This window comes from Balaenoptera ricei, chromosome 3, assembly GCF_028023285.1.
Source record: "Balaenoptera ricei isolate mBalRic1 chromosome 3, mBalRic1.hap2, whole genome shotgun sequence".
Lineage (NCBI taxonomy): Eukaryota > Metazoa > Chordata > Mammalia > Artiodactyla > Balaenopteridae > Balaenoptera > Balaenoptera ricei.
The window spans coordinates 48367231-48383813 of NC_082641.1; the positions used below are offsets into that span (position 1 = coordinate 48367231).

General features: G+C 36.8%; 1 protein-coding gene across 2 annotated transcripts in view; it reads left to right on the top strand.

The window, feature by feature from the left end:
* The window catches only part of NDUFAF2 (NADH:ubiquinone oxidoreductase complex assembly factor 2), a 182222-nt gene that overhangs the window by 61277 nt on the left and 104362 nt on the right, over nucleotides 1-16583 (top strand). The window lies entirely within an intron of this gene.

Here is a 16583-nt window from a genome sequence, read left to right on the forward strand (position 1 = left end):
ATCAGTAAACAAATCTACCAATGATAATAAACTGTAGCTACTAAGCTAGGATAAACATAAAACCAGAAACCAGTCAGTCACATACAGTAAACCCCAAGTCTACAGTTGTTCCCAAAGTCCACTGCCTGAATTTTGGGATGTTTTGTTGTCTATTCAGGTATTCCAGAGATGCAGGATACATCAAGTTGATTGTGGAGATTTAATCCGCTGCTCCTGAGGCTGCTGGGAGAGATTTCCCTTTCTCTTCTTTGTTTGCACATTTCCTGGGGTTCAGCTTTGGATTGGCCCCGCCTCTGCATGTAGTTCACCTGAGGGCATCTGTTCCTGCCCAGACAGAATGGGGTTAAAGTAGCAGCTGATTAGGGGGCTCTGGCTCACTCAGGCGGGGGGAGTGAGGGGTTCGCATGGATGCAGGGCGAGCCTGCAATGGCAGAGGCTGGCATGACATTGTAACAGCCTGAGGTACGCCGTGTGTTCTCCTGGGGAAGTTGTCCCTGGATCACAGGACCCTGGCAGTGGCGGGTTGCACAGGCTCCCGTGAGGGGAGGTGTGGATAGTGACCTGTGCTTGCACACAGGATTCTTGGTGGCAGTGGTAGCAGCCTTAGAGTTTCTTGTCCGTCTCTGGTGTCCGTGCTAATAGCCGTGGCTCGCGCCCATCTCTGGAGTTTGTTTAGGCGGTGCTCTGAATCCCCTCTCCTCACGCACCCCGAAACAATGGTGTCTTGCCTCTTAGGCAGGTCCATACTTATTCCTGGACTCCCTCCTGGCTAGCTGTGGTGCACTAGTCCCCTTCAGGCTCTGTTCACACAGCCAACCCCAGTCCTCTCCTTGGGATCTGACTCCAAAGCCCGAGCCTCAGCTCCCAGCCCCCACCCGCCCCGGCGGGTGAGCAAAGAAGCCTCTTGGGCCGGTGAGTGCTGGTCGGCACCGATCCTCCGTGCGGGAATCTCTCCGCTTTGCCCTCTGCACCCCTGTTGCTGCGCTCTCCTCCGTGGCTCCGAAGCTTCCCCCACTGCCACCCGCCGTCTCCGCCAGTGAAGGGGCTTCCTAGTGTATGGAAACTTTTCCTCCTTCACAGTTCCCTCCCCGAGGTGCAGGTCCCATCCCTATTCTTTTGTCTCTGTTTTTCCTTTTTTCTTTTGCCCTACCCAGGTCCGTGGGGACTTACTTGCCTTTTCGGAAGTCTGGGGTCTTCGGCCAGCATTCAGTAGGTGTTCTGTAGGAGTTGTTCCACATGTAGATGTATTTCTGATGTGTTTGTGTGGAGGAAGGTGATCTCCACTTCTTACTTCTCTGCCATCTTGAAGGTCTCCCCCCCAGGAGCCTGTAATCTTAATCATTATACTTTAACTTTTATATCCTGTTGAGAGAAATCATTCATTATTGTTACACCTCTGTTTAAAATCCTTCAGAGGACCCCCACTGCCTTCTGCATAATGTTTAAATAAATATTTTAACATGGCATTCATAGCTCTTCATGACCTTATTCCAGCCTACCCTATTCTATCACATCACATATCAGCCCTGTTCCCTATCTCCGATTACTAACAATTTTCCAAAGGCACTATGCTATTTCATCCTTCCTTTTTTTTTTTTTTTTTTTTTTTATATTATATTCTGCCCTCTGGCTGGAATGTGCCTTCCTTCTTTTTTCTCCTGGCTGACTCCTATATGTCCTTAGAAACTATAACTCTTTCTGAAAGTTTCCATAACTGCTCATGAGATAGTCGTCTCTCTCCTCAGTACTCTCCTAAATTTTTCCTTCCTTAATGTACCAGTTTATAGCACTTATTTCACTATGTTTTAATAAATGATCTTCTTCTCTCTCAACTCGACTAACTTCTTGAGGTAAAGAACTGTGTTCTGCACATCTCTTTGTCCCCATGGCCTAGTAAAAATTACCTGGCACATAGGAGATGTTCAATAAATGTTTGTTGAAAGAATTAATGATTATTTCATTACTTGTTTTACAGATCACCCATAAGGTTTGCTTACTGCGATGTCCTGTTGAATTTTTATTTTATTTTATTTAAAAAATTTTTTTGGTATTTTCTAGTAAACGTGTATTTTATTGACTATAAACTCACTCACATGTAACTTTTAACATTTTCATTCTTGTTGAATTTTTAAATAGTGCTATGAATTATTTTGTTAGTGACATTAATGAAAAGATGTTTGTAAGAACAAGAAGTTGCTGTCTCGGAATGCGAGTGAGTTAATGGGTTTCTTGAGATATCTTTTTTAAACACATAATATTTTTGCTTATTTAGTTGTAAAATAATATAAGTTCCTTAATAGTGAGTTATTTAAAAGCAATTCTATTTAGCTACTCAGTTGAAAATGATTTTCTGGTAAAAAAGTTAACTCACTTAAAAGTATGTGTTAAGAAGAATGCCTAGGGACTTCCCTGGTGGTCCAGTGGTTAAGACTCCAGGCTTCCTCTGAAGGGGGAGTGGGTTCGATCCCTGTTGGGGGAACTAGGATCCAGCAGCATGCTGTGCGGCACAGCCAAAAAAAAAAAATGCTTAGTCTAGCTGGTATAGTTCTTTGTTTTAATATTTTTACTCTTATCAATACTTAATGAAAATATATCTCATTAAACTTGAAGTTACTAGTAATTATTTTGTGACTGCATTTCATTTATGTACTATCTTGACATTGTATATAGAAATATTAATTTTATGAAAGCTCATAGCATTATTCACCACCAAAAACAATAGAAAGAAAGACAACCATATAGAACAGGTAAGTCTCTTGAGAAAAAAAAAATCTCTTTTAAAAACATATAAAACATATTAATGGTTTTTGTATCCTCATTTTATATAATTGTATAGAAAATTTAATTGTTTAATTTGGGAGGAAATATTTTGTTTCATGGCTTTTAAAAATATTTAACTCTTTTAACAGGCATGAAGGGGTAAGAAAAGAAAATTACTTGTTTCAGCCTGGTAGGCAGTATATCTGGGCTAGCACTATTTTGCTGCAGCTGAAATTCAAACATGAGGAAATTGGAGAAATTTACAATTCAATGTGTGTTTCATCAGGGAGAAATCCACAGATTGTTTTGACACTGAGTTAGAAATTCAGCATGAAGATGGACGTCTCATGAAATTTGCAGCTGCTGATTGAATTTATATTTCCATAAAGGCCATCAACAGTAGCAGCCTGCAGGGGAAGAGGGGGGAGAGAAATGACAAAAATTGTGAGGCTAGCATTTTTCCTCAGTGTTATAGTGGCAAATTACTGGTAATAAGGGTTTACACTGACCAGGATTAAAGAAAAATATGGACAGCCAGAAGGGAAGGACTTCTCAGTTTAATTGATTTTAACTAAATATGTCTACATTTGATATCTAAATATGTGTTTAGTCATACGTAGAAAATGTAATATGTACCTAAAAGTCAGTTTATTCGTCTTTACTATTTAAATAGGAAAAATAAGGTATTTCTTGAAGTTATAGAAGGTTTTATTGTGTGGGTTATTTTCATAAGAGCCTTTCAAGATAAAAGATGAGTATTGTAGGAACAGAGTACAAGCTTGTTTTTTATACGATTGAAAAATCATTTCATGTTCTTGCAAATAACACACAATTCACTTTTTGAGAATACCAACTCATTATTTTAAATATTAAAAAAATGTTTTGAACAGACAGCCAAGTAACAATCACAGATAACAAGTTGCCTTTTCAAGGAAATTATTTCATTCTCATTTTAAAGTGTTTTTTTTTTGAGCAAAATTGGCAAAAAGTTAATTCTTTTGTTCAATGCTTGTCTTGTAGAGATTTCACATTGTACATGATTTTAAAATATTCATGGATTGTAGGTGAACTAAACGACTCAAGAATGTGTCCATTGTTCCCGCAGAGTTCTTTGTCTCTGTGGACAGTGTGTGTTTTAACCATAACACGGTGCCCTCAGATGGCTTTATTGGAAAATTAGCATTTGCACAGTTGTATGTAAAAATAGTATCCTTACTGTGAAAAAAATTACATTTTGTTTAAAATTATGTAGTCTAAATATAAAAGTGAGATTGTTACCAAGAAAATATATACGTAATTGTTAGCCTTTATTTTTTTTTAATGTACTAGATTATTTAAAAATATAAGAACATAGAAACTGATTCCATTAGTTTTGTTATATTTAATTATATTTGAGAACATCTACTATATCTATATTGTAAACTATTTTAATTTGAGAAGAACAGTATACATTTCTGATATTTGTGCTAAAATATACACATGGACATTTTTCGGAGTTTCAGAATTTGCAGAATTTGCTTTAGGTGTTAAATGAGCATCTTCAGATTACATAACAAGAGTGTGCTTATTCTGCTAGGAGTTTATGAAGGCTTGCTTTTTCAACATCACTTGCTATTGTTTTACTGTCTGTGTTAATACCAGAATCTGCCGCTTAAGTATATTTTTACTTCTTATGCATTAGTTTACAAACCAAAGCAATGCTATTTTATGAGAGAAGTACCACTGTGTCCAGCATAGATTTCGCAGGTATTTGGAAAAACTATTTTCTCATTTGTGCTTTTTCTTCCTAGCATTACTCAGGCATACACATTTTTGGGTCATTCATTCAAGAAGTCATTCTAGACTTCTCCCTCTTTCTTTCTTCTTTTCCCTCCCTGCCTACCCATTTGAGAATTTGCAGTATTCAGCATTCCAAAATACATGAGCCTAGCTAATTTAATTTACTGCTTATTAAAAGTCACCTTTTTCTTTAAGTTGCTACCAATTTCATCACCCAATTAAATCAGTATCTTCATTTGCTATTTTAGCGTCTTGCTTCTGCTCATGTGTATTTTTAGTTTTTATCCATGAGATATAATTTATTCTTTCTTTATTCAACAAACATTTATTACTGATACCTATGTATCAGAGACTGTTTTAGGTGCTGACAACACAATAGTAAACAACACAAAGCCCCCTCTCCACCTTCATGGAGTTTGCATTTTAGTGGGAAAGAGAGAGACAGTAAATAAATGAATATGTAATATAATGTTACTCATGAATATGAATTAACTATAAAGCAAGATAAGGGGCTAGAATGTGACAGAATGGGGATGTGGTGACTAGATAGGAAGTTCTAAAAGGATCTCTCTGATGATGTTCCATTTGAAAAGAAACCTGACTGAAATGAAATAGTGTGTAATACTTGGGAGTTCTACATATTTTCCCTTTACTTTGTATAGCATGAGCATTTCCCCCCAATTTTGCTGTATGAGTGTTTGTTTTTCACTTATCCCCATCCTCTAGTCACACTCAACATTAGTAGTCTAGAATTATGCTTCCACAGCTCCTATAGCTTTTCCATGCTCATACAGTTTGTATATTTATATACAAATATGTAGAAATAAGGTTTTTTTGGAGGGAATATTATCTATTTATTTTTTATAAAAAAGGGAATCATTATATTTACCTTTCCCTGGCACTTTTGTTTCTTACTCAACAGTAAATCATGACCATTACTTAGATCAGAAGATACAGACCAAAAGCAATTCCTTTTAAAATTCATATTTTCATAATATGGATAATGCCACAGTTTATTTAGCCTTTGATTAATACATTAATGGACATTTCAGTTGCTTGCAATTTTTTTTACTACTACTGAAAATGCTCCACTAAACATCCTGTACAAATATCCTTTCCTACTCATGCTTTTACGTCTGTAAAATAAATTCCCAGAGTTGGCATTGCAGTAGCAAAGGATATGTCCAGTGTTTATTAATGAATATTACCAGAGTACTTTCCAAAAAAATCTTAACAATTCACATTTCTCACCCCAGTGTAGGGGAGTGTCCCTTTTCTCCACAGCCTTACTAGCACTAGGTAACTTTGTATTATGTTTTGTGTATTTCCTCTGACTGTTTTTAACCCATCAGTCATCTGTCTCCATGACGCTCAGCTTGTGTGTACCCTGGGCATGCTATTTGGAATAATGGAACACTGTGCCCTTACGGAACTGTACAGATCACTTTTTATCAATCTTACCATGTTGGGTTTTAACACATGTTTAAGTATATTCTTCACCCACTCTGACCCTCAACACTTCAGTAACACAAGGCCTGACACACTGTAGGAGAGCAGTCTGGGTAAATACTTGCTTTCAAAACTAAATGTACGAGATCTTTGCCAAGCCTGTTGGATTATCTGTGCCATTGATTTCTCTTTGACAATGCACATAAGAGTTCACTACATTTAGAAGTTGTTACCTGAGAGGTCAAACATATTCTTTCCTTGACACTATTTTTCTCTGGGGTTTGAGCAAGCATTTTTCCTACATTACATATTGCTATGATCAAGACACAGTTCTATTTGTCAGATTGTTGCTTGGCTACTGTGCATTTTTTTCTGGATCTGAAATCACATGCACATTCTAGGCCTATCCTCTGAAATTTTTTAAAGTAATATTGTTGACACTTTACTGGGCAAGTGTCTTCATCCCAGAATGTGATGTGCACCAGTGAACAGAGGTCAAGTAAGGGGCAAAGCTGTTTGTCATTTGCCAAGCAGTTTGCTACAACCAAAAAGTGTATTCCTATTTTCAGATTTAAAGTATAAACAAAATACATCTCTAGTCTCAACCAGTCTCTTCTTTTTAGAATCTTAATGTTGAAATGTCCCTTTGCTATCAGCTAGCTGAATCTTTTCACAGCCACCCATTCTAGAAGGTTATGTTTAGAGAGTGTTTTGGTTTCTGCCTTTATTTATTCTTTATGTGAACTGGGAGCTATGGTGATCCAGCAATAGCCTGAGTGACCATAGACTGCATTAGCAGCTGGACTCTAGAGAAAAGGGAAAGTGAAATCCTGATGAAGCTCTGATTGACTGAGATCATGCCTTTAAATGGTGGGTCTAAAAGATTATTCAGTGTTCACAAGTGTAAAGAGCCAGATGGTGTTTCAAGTTTTTAATGTAGGATGAGCATAAAGGTCTTTGAATTAGATTTTAGTAATAGGGCATGTATAGGAATCTTAGGGGATATACTATACTGTCTTTGATGGGTAGTTACGGAGAGCATATTGGTTAATCCGAGACTTCTGACAAATAGAGTTTTGAGAATTTAGGTAGAATGGGCATGACAAGTAGGGAAACTTATCAACTCTTCAAGTTAAGTCTGGAGTTGCCTTATATAGAGTAGCCAATTCTATTTTGCTTTCCCATTCCCTATCTTATTCATTCTTACCGCTTAAATGTGTTCAGAGTATGTATCTATTGCTCTTCTACTATTTGTTAGAGATTCATGGTGTGGTTCAGAAACTGAGATTTGGAATAACACTTTTGCAAGCTCTGCTGTCACCAACAGACCTCAGCTCTTAGATCCTTTATTGAATCTGACTATTTAGTTTGGACCACATTTCTTTTGAGGTATCGACCTCTTTTTTTAAATTTATTTATTTATTTATTTTGGCTGTGTTGGGTCTTCGTTTCTGTGCGAGGGCTTTCTCTAGCTGCGGCGAGCGGGGGCCACTCTTCATCGCGGTGCGCGTGCCTCTCACTGTCGTGGCCTCTCTTGTTGCGAAGCACGGGCTCCAGACGCACAGGCTCAGTAGTTGTGGCTCACGGGCCTAGTTGCTCCGCGGCATGTGGAATCTTCCCAGACCAGGGCTCGAACCCGTGTCCTCTGCATTGGCAGGCAGATTCTCAACCACTGCGCCACCAGGGAAGCCCTCGACTTCTTAATTTAGATTTTTTTAATGTGTAAATTCGTTGATTATGTTTTCTAATAGTTTTTTGCTTTAACTGTTTTCTTTCTTAGCATTTTTAAAATGTGAAGTGTTTTCAATCTATTATAAGATTAATAAATCTAAATTTACAAGTAAGATATGTTATATAATATCTAGATAGTTTAACAATTAATTTCCTCTGTTTTCCTCTTCCTTCCTCCCTTCCTTCCTCTTTTTCTTTTTTTCTTTAATACTTGAAAGCATATTGAAGATTACTTCTAATTCCCCAAATAACTGATGAGGTTTCTTATAGCAAAAGGTCAAGCAGTTTAAGGTTAAAGTTATGTAACGTTTCTATTTTAAACTAGAACATTAAGATTTTTCCTGAACCTACTTCTACCAAACACCCATTCTTTAGTTACCATTATTCTTTGCCTTAGGTACACCATTTCTCTGCCTCCTTAGCTCCTTTTCCTGGCTGCCTTATCACTGTCATCTCTTCTGGTTAGTTCCTTTGACTGCTCTTTTAAACTTAGTTTTGTATAGACTCCTTTATAATATTCATTATACTTATCAACCACTTCAGCTCATGTGAGAGTCATGGATATAGGTGACAAGTTCTGTACCTCTCAGCAATCATCGAATAACCATCATGCTTTCACATAAATAACTTCTAAGAAATTAGGTTTATATAAGGTTTTTTTGAACCTTAATTATTACACTATATGAAGACAGTGATGTAGATTTTTTATGCTATCTATGCCAATACATAATTAATTTATTACAGTACTATGGAAAATATTAAATATATCCTTTCAAGTAGGGGCTTTATTATATATTATCCTTCATGATACAAATCTGTTTTATAGTCCATATGATACCCATTTTGTGGTATAGATTTAATTTTTATCATAAAATTGTTTACATTTTCATTTAATGGTACCTATAATTAGTAAACCTAGAATGACTTAGGACAGTTCTTGTATGATAAGTATTGAACCTTCTCTTATACTTGTAAGTACAATTTATTTATAAATTTATTCATTCCAGTATTTGTTCAACAGAAATTCAGGTTGTTCTGGCAATGATAACCTTAAACTCTCCTTAGATAGAATTATTCTTTCTTGGAATGTTTTGGTTCATCTGTATTTTTAAAAATCAGAGTAGGGATAAACCAAAGCTATACTAAGTAGACCACTTAGAAGGACGTTAAGCTTCTCACAAAAAAAGGAATAGGGAGAGGTTAGACAAACAAAAGGAGTGTCTTTATATTTAACTCTATAGGAAACAATTGTACGTAAATAAATAGCGCATACGCATGCGCACACACACACCCCTGCTGCATATGATAAATCATTGGCTGAGGTTCTCATTTGTTTTGTCAGAAGGAGAGTGAAACATCTACTGTTCGTGGCCTAATTCTGATCATTAAGGAGAAAATTGATCAGTAAAGTAGAAAATTGAGAGAAGTCAGTATATAATTTTAGAGTTTATGGTAGCTAAGGAAAGCAGTGCTATAGAGAGTTAGATGTATATTCTAACCCATACATTAGAAGAGGAGTCTTCAGAAAGCTCTGCAGGAAAAATAGGTAAGTATTTATATTTCAAGAGGAATGGAAAAGGTCTAAAAAAAAATACTGACAGTATATCTGTTACTAATCCTAATGAGGAGATGGAGACGGAAAGTCTGCTAAAGGCAGTGCTCTAACTAGTGTTTTAAAAGGGCAAGAACACAAAAATGTAACTGTAGCCACAGGAAATGTAATGGCAGCAAGATAGGGGGCCTGATGTGTTCCCACATAATCATCAAAATTCAACAAAACAGCATGTTCAAACTATGAACAGAACACAAAGCCAAGGACAGTTGCTCAAATCAATGAAACATACTCCTAGAAAGACTAAACCTCAAAAAGATGAGACTTTTAAGTCTCACAAATGACACAAAATGGCCATCTACTTTTATGTATGAATTTATGTAAGTGTATATATTTGGTTTTTCTTAGATGGGTAAATATATGTAGGTAACAAATATGTTCTTCTTTGATAACATTGAATATGAGTATTAAGTAGACACAAAAAGCTAAAACATTTGGAGCATAAAAATTTCAAAAGCTTAACCCATTACTTAAGAAAATAGTATATTTTTAATAGATGAAAGAGAACAAGACAGCTCTGTTCCCTTGTTTTTCTCTTATTTTTTGAGAAATGCTTTTAAGCTGAAAATATAAAACATAACATAGGCAAGAGGGAACATAAAGAAAATACTTAGGGAGACTTCTCTTGTGGCGCAGTAGTTAAGACTCCTTGCTCCCAGTGTAGGGGGCCCGGGTTCGATCCCTGGTCAGGGAACTAGATCCCACATGCATGCCTCAACCAAGAGTTTGCATGCCACAACTAAGGAGCCTGCGTGCTGCAACTAAGGAGCCAGTGAGCCACAACTAAGGAACCCACGAGCCACAACTAAAGGAGCCCACATGCGTCAACTAAGGAGCTGGTGAGCCGCAACTAAGGAGCCCTTGAGCTGCAACTAATGAGCCCACGTGCCGCAACTAAGGAGCCAGTAAGCCGCAACTAAGGAGCCTGCCTGCTGCAACTAAGACCCAGTGCAACCAAATAAAAAATAAATAGATTAAATAAATAAATAAATGTTAAAAAAACAAAAAGAAAATACTTAGAAAATCTGTAAATGTTCCAAACTTCTGGAAAGACCATTCTTTATGCCTTCTTTTTTCAACCACAGAACAGCCCTTTCTCTCCTCTTCACTATAATGCCAAGAGGAACAAGACATGGGCCTGCTCCTGGAGTCTCAGCCTGGAATTAGAACTCCTCATATCACAACACCTCATTTTACAGTTATCTTTTTTTTTTTAATTTATTTTATTTATTTATTTTATTTATTTATTTTTGGCTGCGTTGGCTGTACCTTGCTGTGTGCATGCTTTTTCTAGTTGCGGCAAGCAGGGGCTACTCTTCGTTGCAGTGCGCGGGCTTCTCATTGCGGTGGCTTCTCTTGTTGCGGAGCATGGGGTCTAGGCACGCGGGCGTCCGTAGTTGTGGCTCGCGGGCTCTAGAGCGCAGGCTCAGTAGTTGTGGCGCATGGGCTTCGTTGCTCTGCAGCGTGTGGGAACTTCCCAGACCAGGGCTTGAACCCTTGTCCCCTGCATTGGCAGGCGGATTCTTAACCACTGCGCCATTTTACAGTTATCTTATTCTGAGGCTTTCTTAACACCGAACAAATAAAAAGAATGCCTTCAGTTCTTTTTTCTGTTTGTCAGTAATAATTAGACATTTATTTTCATTCATTGTATAGTCTGGAGCATCTGATTAGTCTTATGATGAAAAAATTCATGAGAAAGCTATCATATCCAAATAGAAGTTAAAAATCAGTTGTTATTTAAAATGCAAAATTGTTATAAGTAGGGGATACTTGAACTCAATTAGATAAATAATAAATAAGTTACAAAACTCAGTGGCTTAACACAAGCATTTATTTCTTGAATCAGGCAGCTGTCATTTATTTTATATTTTCATCACTTGGAAAAAATCTTCAAGGTTGACAAGGGGAGAAGAGAGCTAGCTGAAAGCTCACTTGGGATGATTTTAAGGGCTGGGCCTGGAAGAGGCATATGTCGCTTCTACCCATATTCCACTGACCAGAACCCAGTCATGTGACCTCCACAAACAGCAGGGGAGGCTGGAAGATGTAGAGGAGCTTGTGCATAATTGGTGAGCATGAACTATCTTTGCCACAGTTGGTTAAATCCAGTTACATGAATGTTTATTGTGAACAGTGTGCATGTGACTTTTCTAGGCACAGGGTTAGAAAGATGAATAAGTCATGGTTTCTTCCCTCAAGTGAATCATAAACGAGTTCTAAAACTCATTGTAGACTATAGCCTGTATTTAGTTTTAGATTTTCAAAACAAATCCATTGCCTATTCTTAGTATTATGAGACTAATAAGTATTTTTTAAAACAGCCAAAAGATTTGTATACCATCTGTATCACTTAGGATTCAGGCAAGAAACAGATGGCACATTCAAATTAGATAATAAAGGGACTATGTAAAGGTGTGGGCAGGGTCTAGGAGGGAAACCACAGGGTGTAGGAAACCACAGGTGCAATACTAGAGGGTTAACAGCAGGGTGTCTTCACCATTTCCAAGCCTAAAAGGGTGAGGAGAAGTGGTTTCTTGGGCCTGGAGTTGTGACCTTGAGTAAGGGAAACAGCCAGCCCATTTGAATTTGTAGGGAATGCGCCAGCAAAAGAAATTCTCTGACCTTATTCTCCTTCCTTCTAGTCTCCTGTTGGTATTCCCTAATATCTGAATCCCAGTAGAATCCAGAGGGCAAGGGAACCTTTGAAGTAATCCATATAGGTCAGCTTCCTAGGGCAGAGGGCAGAAAGGCAGGGACTGGATCTAGAGGGGCAAACAGCACACTATCCTAAGAAATCTTTTTTTCGTCGATTTAGCCGATATTTTCTAGGCCCTGTTCATTGCAAAGCTGTAAATACTATGGGGCATATACGAAAGGTATGCCTTTTCCTTCAAGGACCTTGCTTTCTAGTGAGGGAGGGGGAACCACAAACAAAAACTAAATTCAAAGGCAAGTCTCTAGAAGATTTGTGTTCAAGCAGTGGTCGAGTGCCACATGGAGCATTAGATGAAGTGTAAGTGGTGTAGTTCAGAAGAGAAAGAGATTATTGTGCCCTTGAATTGTTAGAGGAAGCTTTGTGAAAGAACCGAAACTTGAACTTGGCTATGAAAGGTTTACAGAGTTTTTATAGACAAGGAGGATAGAGTCATACATACATATAGCTTGCTCAGAGTACACTGAGTGTGGAGTCTAGTTGAAGGTGGAAATTCATACAGAAGTTAGTAAGAGGTAGGTTTAGAAATAGTTTGAGGTCAGACGTTAGAGAGTCATAAAGAGCAGACTAAGGAGTTTGTGCTTCTAAAAACCATCACGATGTTCTAGGACAGATTACAAGGTATTGTGTGGTAGAAGAGTTATGCAATGAAATAAATTTGGGAAATGTATACTCTCCCACCCTTGGATATATATAATGTGTCTTTAGTATATTGAAAGCTCTGAAAAATCTTGTACATAAACCACTTTTTCTGCTAAGCTTCACATGGCAAAAGAATTCTTTTTTTTTTTTTTAACTGAAACATGTTAAGATCTTGTGAAACTCTATTATTCTATAAAACCTGTTTTGAGAAATGCTTCTATAGGTAACGGTAAGCCTTTGAATAGTTCTGAAAGAGTTATGACATGATTAAAGGGGTAATTTAGGGAGATTATTCTGGCAGTGTTATGCAAGATGGATTGGAGTGCACATGTTCATTTAGGAAGCTATTGCTACTGCAGTAATACAGGCAAATAGTGCTAGCCTGAAGTAAAGGGTGGTAGTGGGCTGTAAAAGATGCACACTTGGGAGGGGCATTTGGAGGAAAGAAATGATAACATGACTTTGACTGAATGTGGGTGATAAGAAGTAGGGAGGGAAAGTCAGAGAGAGAGGTAGAGGTCAGTAATGACACAAACTATGACTTTCAGGCCCAAATCTTCTAGTCTGTGTGAGTTTGTTAAACTGCAATCTATAATGTACACAGACCATCAAGAAGGAAGTATAAAAAAAGACATTTGAGAAGAATGTGTGACAGTACACAAAGGGCAACATAATGCCTATTCTGAAAATCAGTTTAAAAGAATGTGTCCTGGGAATAATTGTGCATCATCACCATGGTATACAAACTAATTGTGATTCAGGACTAGAAGAGCAGTGTTCTGATCAAACTAGGTTGATGGACCAGACCACTGGGATTATGTATACAGAGCCAACTCAAACTGTATACTTATTAGTTGTACCTGTAAACTTAGGATTTTTATTAAACTTCCCCCCTCGCCACAATTTTTGGCACAGAACCAGTCTAGAGTTAAGAGCCAACTGTATCTTGTTTATTTGAGGTTTTATTAACAGTATTAACCTAAGAACACTGCTAATTTTTATAGCACGTTTCTCAACACCTTTTGAACCCCAATCATGTTAACAACCAGCTGCTGGCCTAATGTTTGTTTAGCGCCACATACTAAGGAAACCAGTGTTGGACAAAGAGAGAAATGCTATATAAATCTTTTAAAAATTATTTGTTATTAGGTCATAATCAATCATTCAAAAAGGGGGAAAAGCCCAGCAACAACTCTAACATTGTTTTCGGGAGTCATAGTTCTTAATTGATGCTCTCTTTGCAGCTGTTAACTTTCTTTTCATTTCATACGCTCACTGTCATTTGCCCATTTCTCTTCTGTGCTTGAATGCCTTTCCCTTTATCTTCTTACATTGTGTTTTTATTTAGAGAAGACAAAGTACAGTGTGATGCTTCTTCCTTATTACTTGCTAAATTCCTTGTTTACATGCTAAATCCCTATTTTAATGTAGTTTTGGGATAAATTTACTGAAAATATTCAGTGCTTATATTTTCAGTTTTGAATTTATTCATATTTTGACAGTAATTGGTAGAAAACTGTTTCTCACAGCTGACAGGCCAAGAAAAAAAAAAGCTTGGGGACAAAGCTAACACATGCCAGAGTGCTGAGGACCCATCAGATATTTAAAGAAGTGGCATTTGTACTTGCATTATTTAAGCTACTGTTGAAAAAGGGGGTGGGAAGAGACCATATTTGTAGCAGGCGTATTATAGAATTCATTTTCTAAAGAATCATGTTTTTGAAGAAGGTATAACATCTATCAGGCATTTTATGAAGCACACAAAACAAGTAGATAATAGTTCTCAAAAACAGAAACCATGAATGTTGTGACATAAATCTTTTTTTTTTTTAATCCCCAAACTCAAAGAAATATATTTACCTCCTAGAAAATAGTAATTAAGCCCAACTTTCAAACTGAATGTTAGTGAATAATTTTGTCATTTTCTACCACGGAAATACTATTTGGTAAACAGTACAAGGAAAGATATATTTAACCTGTTTTGCCAATTAGCTTAGATGTTAATTGTCAGACTGTGATTTGGGGGACTTCTGATGTCTTTAAGAATCCCTCAGGTGATGGGATAGCTGGTTCTTTTGGTTTAATGATTGTGACTGTATTTCTGTTCTTTCTGGCAAGTATGAATAATTACATTTAATAAAAATCAAACATCTCACTTATGTCTCATCAAAGAGAAAACCAACCTTGCCCTTAATTCGGATGAGATACACGCTGCTGCAAGCAGAGCTGGATAGAACAGTCATCCCTACTTTATTTTGTAATTTTTCATAGTACAGGGTGAAATTTTGAAGGGCCGTTGATATAGATCAAGACACAATAACTCTTTTGGACTTTGAAGATATTCTATCAAATCATCTCAGATCCATCATTGAAATGAAGATTTGCACACAGAACAGAACACTTTAAGAACTTTTAAGAAGTTACAAAGTTGTCCTCTTTCCCTGGCTTCAACCATGAAACACAAATTGTAGAACACTTTAACTTGAAGTTTACACAGTCTGACAAGTTTTTGTTTGTTTGTTTTTGTTTTTGCTTTTTTCCCTCATACATGGTCAATGTAATGGGTTGAATAGTATCCCCTAGACGTTCTTGTCTGCCCAAAATAAGGTCTTTGCATATGTAATTAGTTAAGGTGAGGTCCTACTAGATTAGAGTGCGCCTAAATTCAATGACTAGTGTCTTACAAGAAGAGGAGACAACACACAGAGAAGAAGGTCTTTTGAAGATGGAGGCAGAGACTGCAGTGATGCAGCTACATCAGAAATGCCAAGGAATGCCAATACCACTAGAAGATGCAAAGATGGAATCTTCCCGAAGTCTTCAGAGGGAGCATGGCCCTGCCTACACCTTGATTTTGGACTTCTAGACTCCAGAACTGTGAGAGAATACATTTCTCTTGTTCTAAAATACCCAGTTTGTGGTATTTTGTTATGACAACCCTAGGAAACCAAGACAGTATTCCTAACCATTCTCCTATAAACGTATTATGTTTTACTACTTACTTTTACATATTTGTCCTGTCTACTATACTGTGAAGTCCTTGAGGACAAAACCATGTCATACTCATCCATAGTAGGCACATGATTTAGTGTCCCCCAAATATTTATCACATAAGTCTGTGGGCACATTTATTTTTTAAGGTTCCCAAATGTATTCTTCCTGAATAAACATGTTAGTTTTTTATTAAATTTGCATACTTGAGGAAGATAAGAATGTAAATAATCATAAGGATATTCTGTATGGAAAAGGTTGGAGATAATTGGCAGGCTTAGGCTTCTGTAGTTAGCAAAGGTATGCTAGCTGTTACTACCACTTTTAGATCCCATTCATATGAAAGATAAGATCTGAAGTGAATTTTAAAGTAAATGACATTTCTAAAGGGCTGTCAATCTGAATTCTCCAGAGAATATTCAGTTTGTCACAATTTTGCTCTAACATTATAGAGCACAACTGAAAATAAATGATTGCTTAACTATCAAAATTTTGTCCAAAGCACATATCATTTATAAAGATTACATTTTAGTAAAAAGACTAAAAAACGTAATTTAAAGTAAGATGGTATTTTATGAAGAACTGACATTCCAAAATAACATCTAAATGGATATATAAAAATTTAAAATTTTTAATCTTAAAGGCTTAGCTTATAGCCTAAATTTCTAAGATATGAAAAATGGTCATTAAATAATATTCTTATGTCTCAATTTAAATATATTCTCCATTTGCTAGTATCATTTTTTTTGTCTCTCTTTAATTACAAGTAGTTTTAAATTGTCCCTTTGAATATTTCTTACTCAGTAGTTGAAATACTGCCAATAGAGGCACTAATGACTCTTTGAGGTAGTTGTAGGTCGTTTTCACCTGTCCCATTTTTTTTCACGAATTTTAATATACAAG